This window comes from Lycium ferocissimum, chromosome 8, assembly GCF_029784015.1.
Source record: "Lycium ferocissimum isolate CSIRO_LF1 chromosome 8, AGI_CSIRO_Lferr_CH_V1, whole genome shotgun sequence".
Classification (NCBI taxonomy): Eukaryota; Viridiplantae; Streptophyta; class Magnoliopsida; order Solanales; family Solanaceae; genus Lycium; species Lycium ferocissimum.
In genome coordinates, this window is record NC_081349.1 from 32,277,381 (window position 1) to 32,282,930 (window position 5,550).

Sequence of the window (5,550 nt, forward strand, 5' to 3'; positions counted from 1 at the left end):
TGGCATGCCACGTGGCGTCCATCTCACCAAAATGTCAATGTCACATGTTCACTTTGGTCAACTTTAACAGTGGAGAGGTATATTTGTACCTAAAGTATAACGGTAGGGGTATATTTGAATCAAAAGTACGAGAGGTACATTAGACCCTTTTTCAATAGTACAGGGTATATTTGACCCTTTTCTGTGGTATCCATTTAAGTAAAAATAAGAAATTGAAAGATTTCATTGAGTTTGTTCATATAGAATTAGAAAGTCATGAACTGATACAATATCATCTCATACACTAGTAGTAGCAAATGTTGCATAATTTCAATTTCCTCATTAGAAAAGTACACATATTCATATAATGAACCTTCAAAAGGAAAGTCCAATCAATTACAACAACAAACCAAATAAATGAATGAATTTGCAAATAAAAGTTTACATTTCCAAAAATAACAGCTAATTTTTCACTTAAACTTGAAAAGGCTGCCAATTCTTGACATATGCTTCATCCTGAACCTTAGCTCTGCTCCCCATTGCAACATTTCCATTATTTCCTTCAACATAAGCATAATACTTCAAGATAAATGCAAGTGTGAGCACAACCCATTCAAGACAAAAGATCAAAGCACATAATCCACCAGCCAATCTCAAGATCACAACACCATCTTCTTCCCTCACATACGAATTCAAATGCCCGAGAAAATCCCCCGTTTTCGTGAAGATCAACACGAATACGGAGCCCTGGAATATCGCTGTCAGTACAGACGATACCATGTGGGCTCCGTACCACTTGCCAGCACCCTCAGGTCTTTGACACGGTGGCGCAGCCAAAGACTGCGCCACCAATAGTGAGGATGTGGAGGAGGATGAAGAAGAACCCGTAGAGGGAAGGGATTAAACGAAGCGATAGAGTTAAGAAAATGCAGCTAGAAGCTGCACCAAGAAGAATGTAGTTACAAAAAGGAAGATTTTGTGTGTTTTGTTATGGGGTTGATCAGTTGAATCTGAGTAGTAATTGTTGAACCCCATTTTTCTGTTTCTTGATCTTTTGAACAAATTTTGGATTTTTGATGATTTTTTTTTTTTTTTGGAGATTTTGGAAAGTGGGGTTTGGATAATTTGATGTAGAGAAGTGAAGTAAGGGTATTACAGATGAATTTTGTATATATAGGTGTTTTTGTGTGTGTGTGTGTGGGGGGGGGGGGGGGGTGTGGGCGTGGGGGTGGTTGTACCAGGTTGTCTCAACGGTCATATTTGAAATCTGAGGTTGATTGGGAATAAGACCGTTAGGACAAAGGGAAAATATACAAAAATATTTGGCGTTGTAACGGCTAATGACTAATGAAAGATTCACATGCACTTAGTTTTATGTTTCCCTTTATTTTATTTTATTTTAACCTTTTTGTCTTTCTATTTATTAAATTTTTTGGGCTGAAAATGATGCTGAAACTGATTATAAATAACGAGTTATCTATCTATCTGAATAAAAGTGTTAAAAACCGATAATAAATAGTTGATGTATTAGAAAATGTTGATAAGCAATTTTTTAATAAAATAAGTAATATGTATTTACATAAATAATAATTAAAAGTATATATACAAGCAAAAAACAAATGATGAAAATGAAATGGAGTGGGAGTTAGAAATTTTATTTTAGGGAGGAATATTTGAGAATTAGAAAAGATATTAGGATTAAAATAGTAAATACTTGATCAAATAAAAATGTTCATAAACGGAAGAGCAACAAGTTGGTCGGTTGAGTTTGGCTTATAAGCATAGGCGCTTGCATATTAATTATGGGTTCAATTCTAGGACGCGAGCATAAATTTATGTGCAAGGTTTTCCGCATTAAGAAAGCCTACTTTAAATGCTTATATTGCATTGTTATCTATTCACGGAGCTTGAACTTGAGAGAGCTTGAGCTTGAAACTTTTGGTTAAAGATCGGAAGATCCTTACGATCCCATCACACAACTCGACGTTACTACACGTAATACGAACGTGCATTATCCTATTAATAAGATCGCCTCAGTTGAAGAGGCACTAAATTGTATATCCTTTTACACAAAATCATCCCTCATATCTTCTAGTGTGAGATACCAGGTATCTAGTGCAACAATTGAGGTACACACAAGCTGGACACCGAAAAACAAGAGACCATGCTTTTTGTTCATTCATTTTCAAATGTTCTCTACAATGTCTCAATAAAACCATGAAACCTCTCTGACATCTAAACTGTGCTGCTATCCTAATAATATCATGAATGGGGCCATTCAAGGGGTACAGGTAAAACCAATTATCTGCACCTTGTTCAACTTGAAGCCACATCTGTAACCCCTTCTTTATAATCAAAATTTATGAACAAAACTGGAAATTTTCTCAAGCCATTTTGCTTTGAATATGCCGATGGATATGTACCAGAAACTCGACATACGGAAGTCCAATGGATGTCTTGTCTTCTACCATGTTGGAGAAAAACAACATACCTGCGTAAAGAATTTCCAAAACATAAAAGAAAACATTAGGAGAATACCAAAGATGAATAATCAACAACAATATTTATCAAACACAATAATTTGAGCTTCCTGCGTTCCACAACAATCTGATATAAGGAATATGATAAGGGACGATTTTAAGGGCCGATTTTGGTATTGATCATGTTGAAGTTAGTTGTTCAAAATATTACGTCAAATTGATGCTTGGGCAAAAAGGACGCCATCCAAAATCAATAATCAATATGAATGTAGGTAAGGAAATGATCACCTCAGCCTTTACAAGGGTAAAACATATCCTACTCAGGTACCGCGGTGATTAAAAAAATGAGTTAGCAGACATGCATTAAATTAGTGCCGTTGTATCACAGATGGCTGAGTTTGTTTTATGTTATTGTATGATCTCATATGAAGAATTATGCATCCAAGGCCTATGTTGCTCGTACTATCCAAAAATGTTGTCGCATGCGTGTCAGATCCTCCAAAAATGTAGTACTTTTGGAGGATCCAATACGTACCCGACGACATTTTTGAAGAGTTCGAGTAGCATAGTCCACTTGGTTAAAAGGGTAAAATCTATGTAGATCATCCACATAATATGGTAATTCAACCCATTTCCCCTTCTTTCAGACCTATGGTATGCATAAAACCACACTTGCTTGTTTTTCTTTCATTCTCCCTTTAGAAGCGGTTCTTTTTTGTTTGTTTCCTTGTTTTACATTTTCTTTGGGAGGGGCCGGAAGAGAGGAATAAAGATGGGTTGATATATTACAAACCTGATGAATCTCCTTTTTTGCATAGTTTTAAGCTGCCAAGACCAAAATAAAAAATACATCAGAAATCTGACATACTAAGTGATAACATAGACTAAATCAAATGATGTCCATTTGGATTTCGGACATGCTAAGTGATAACATAGACTAATTAAATGAATCTCCATTTTGATTTACAAGTAATCAATTTTAAACGAGAAACCGTCGCCTAAAACTTATGTTGCTCGGACACTCCAAAAATGATGCCGCACCCGTGTTGGATCCTCCAAAAATGCACAACTTTTGAAGGGTCCGAGCAAACATAGCAGCTAAAACAACAGAAGTGAAAAGAAGGGCAGGGAAAAAGAAGCATACCGGAGGTAGTTACACCTTTGGCGTCTAATTTCATTAATGATATCATTGAGCTTCTTAGAGAGTGGATTGTCGTGCTGCTGCAGAACAAACTACAAAAATAACAGAGGTAATATGTCAAATTTGACAGACAGATGTCCACTTTTATTACATTTAAGTAGTTACTTCGGTCCACCAAGGGAGAAAAAAATTGATTTTTTTTTTTGGTCCATAAGGAGCTCGATGAATTATGAGCAGAATAATTTACGAGAGGTAACTCAGTTGATATCCATCTCGGACCTATAGAGGAGAAACCAAAAAGACAAGCCTTGACTTTCAAGATGGAAAATTTTATGTTACGGATTTGCACAAAATCAAACACTCAAAATTGGGGGATATTTTGGCTGCATGACTTCATCCTTCATTTTCCATAACGCGCCCAACTAAGCATGTCAGACATATATGGTACATATATAGTTTGACCGACGACAAGCTTGGGTATAGTCCGCGTGTGAAATACAGAGAGAACAAGTGTCGCAGACCTAACACATGAAAAGGTAGGCGGTACATTTCAAAAGACCTCGCTCGGGGAAGAGAAGACAAAGAGGAAAACAAGACAAAGGTGGAATGGGGCCAAGCATACTTGGCTAATGTGATAAAACGAATACCCAGCGAAAGTCATGCACGGTAAAACGAATTAAGGAAGAAAGGGTATTAACTACGTAGATGAATAAAATCGTCCAAGTACAACGACCCGACAAATATAGCGACAATCATGTGCATAAACAGTGAAAAACAAAGGGTTTTCCCCCGGACTACTATGGTGGTCCCCCTTTTAATTCCCCAATCGGGTCCTCCCGCCCTTTCGTCTAAGGTCTGTCCTCGGGGGAAGAAGCGTACCCCATACGTCCTTCCCTCCCCCCAATGCCCGACCCTCCACCTTCCAAAAACCTTTACCCCCGCCCCCGGGGCGGGCTCCCCCTTCTCCCCTCTTCCTTTCCCAAACCATCTGGGCCTGGGACCCGTTTTCCCCCTCCCGCGATGCCACTCCCTTGTCCGGATGTCTTAATCTTTTTCTCCCCTGGTGTGTCCGCCCACCCCAACATTCCCCTTTTTAAATTTAAAAATGTTCCCGGATGTGGTTTTTTGGGGCGACGAAAACCGGCCCCCGTCAATAAAGTGGGCCCCAACCCCTTTTTTGGGGAATTTTTAAGTTTTGGGGCATTTTCTTACCCTTTAACACTCGGGGGCGAGTCCCCCATTTCTTTGCCACCCCCGATACGATGTAAAACATCGTCCCGTTTCCCCCGTCTTTTTGTATAATAGCCCCCGGGTCTTAAAAACTTTTCTTTTGAATGGCACAGGTAAAAAACCTCCTTCCCCCCGCCCGGGGTCTTTTGGCCCCAACATTTTCCGATTTTAAATCGGTCTGCTAAATTTAAACCCTTTTTAGACCCGACGTCCTCCCCCGACCCTCCAAATTTTTCGTTAACTCCGTTGCGGTCCGGTCAATGGGGACTATGTTTGCCCAAAAATGCTTAACAAAAAATACATATTTAATGCATTTGAATCTGTATTTTTAAAACTACGATTAAATGTTCCTCAGGTATTTACAAAACTCCAATTGTTAAATGTTTAGGTTAAATCTAATAATCAGGGTTTGATAAATATTTTGGAAAACCCAAAAATGCTGACTTTTGGGAAACTTAAAAAGGGACTAAAACTGCTCAATTGATACTTAAGGGACTATTTTGAACCTACTACTAAAGATAAAGGACCCTTTTGTCACATTCCCCGGGCCCCAAAAACCGGGTGTTAAGGATGTTTACATGTATTTACCACAGTTTTTTATTTTCCCTCAAAATAGTTTAAGCCACGTAAAAAAACACCTGCGCAGGAACTTTTGAATAGATGAAATGCCTGGGAGTTGACGCATAACACCAGGATCTGCAGAGTTCCCAACATAAATTA

General features: G+C 38.4%; 1 long non-coding RNA gene and 1 pseudogene across 1 annotated transcript; both read right to left on the reverse strand.

Moving 5' to 3' along the window:
- Nucleotides 1–290: 290 nt before the first annotated feature.
- Nucleotides 291–1,118, reverse strand: LOC132068072 (uncharacterized; annotated as a pseudogene).
- Nucleotides 1,119–2,122: 1,004 nt separating this feature from the next.
- Nucleotides 2,123–3,694, reverse strand: LOC132066834 (uncharacterized). Its single transcript, XR_009416948.1, has 3 exons — nt 3,604–3,694; nt 3,253–3,284; nt 2,123–2,470 (listed from the first exon to the last, which is right to left on the reverse strand). It is a non-coding gene; the product is annotated as an uncharacterized LOC132066834 (long non-coding RNA).
- Between the last annotated feature and the right edge of the window lie 1,856 nt (nt 3,695–5,550).